Source organism: Austrofundulus limnaeus, unplaced genomic scaffold, assembly GCF_001266775.1.
Source record: "Austrofundulus limnaeus strain Quisiro unplaced genomic scaffold, Austrofundulus_limnaeus-1.0 Scaffold65, whole genome shotgun sequence".
Taxonomy (NCBI): domain Eukaryota; kingdom Metazoa; phylum Chordata; class Actinopteri; order Cyprinodontiformes; family Rivulidae; genus Austrofundulus; species Austrofundulus limnaeus.
In genome coordinates this window covers 1,562,169-1,563,491 of record NW_013952467.1, presented here as the reverse complement: position 1 = coordinate 1,563,491, position 1,323 = coordinate 1,562,169, and the positions used below count along the sequence as shown (strand labels likewise).

Genomic DNA, 1,323 nt, shown 5'->3' with positions numbered 1-1,323 from the left:
GTACTATATAACATTTTAGACACATTCTAGGCAGTTTATCAGCTAAAAAAGTTAATTTTGGGGTAAGTTATTCTTTAAAGATCAGACAGTGTTCTTGTTTGATTCAATGAGGACAAAAAAACTTTGTATTTCATGCTTGAAACTAAAAAAAACCCTCACAAAAAACAGTTTGTTTATCCAACAGTGAGTCTGTTTGATCACAGCTCCAAACACGTCACAGTTTCAGTCAGCATCTTATTTTCAATCATTTCTGCCCCTGCAGTTTGTTGTTCAGAGTCCACCTTTCATTTAGAGAGACCTGTGGTCAGCAGAGACCCGAGCACTAAGCAACACGACACGGTTCTGCTTACTCACACAGAAAATCCTCTTGAGTTTGTGCTTTAATCGAGTGGGATATCTCCAGAGGAGGCGGTGCGGCAGGAACAGGGTGCTGCTGTCAGAGCTGCCCTTCACACAGGTGACTCACTTTGATCCCGGGGTCCATTTGTGTCCTGATGGAAAGTATAGTGAAGCATGTCAACTTGCATTCTCGCTAATCTTTAATCAAGCACAGAGAGGACAAACCAGATGGAGCGAGGACAAACAGGGTAGATGGGCAGAGTTTTTTATGCGAGGATGGACAGTTTGGACACATACTTACAAAGAGCCTTTTAAAGCTGATGCAACTCTGTCCAATATGAGCTACGTAGGAAGCACTTAGTACCTGGCAGAGTTTATTTTATTAATCACTTGTTCTACACAGAAGTGAGCAAACGAGTGGAGAAATGTTGGCCGGTTGCATGATTGAGCCAACAGATGAATTAGTGGCATTTAAAAGAATCTTCTTTTTGTCTCATTGCTGATTTTTTCTCTGTTTTTTATTTTATTTTTAATTTGACACTCTTTCTGTGTTTACTCTCATTTTTCTACTTGTAATTATTTTCTGCTTCTTATTTAGACTCCAGTTTCTGACTGGTTAGCAGGGGTGTCACTAGGTTTTAAGGACAAGGGGGGCTTAGCCCCCAGGAGACGCACAGCATTTTTGTATATTATATATTTGTATTGTGTGTGTGTGTGTTTTGTTCATATATATTTATAAAATAAAATAAATATTTATAAAATAAATATTGAATCATGCTACAATTTAACAAACTATTAAATATTACTTTGTCCTCTGATTAATATTTAGACCTACAGAGTGTAAAATAATATTGTAAATGTGAGTACTTTTAGGTTTCTGTTAGAGGAACCTGACCTGTTAAGTAGATGGTTAGCTAATAGAGACAAGTTTCATCCTATAACCAGAGAACATTTTCTAACTGTTGACTGGTAAATATAAATATT

At 37.0% G+C, this 1,323-nt stretch overlaps 1 protein-coding gene across 1 annotated transcript in view; it reads left to right on the top strand.

The window, feature by feature from the left end:
• mosmoa (modulator of smoothened a) overlaps positions 1 to 1,323 on the top strand; it is a 22,653-nt gene that overhangs the window by 13,954 nt on the left and 7,376 nt on the right. The window lies entirely within an intron of this gene.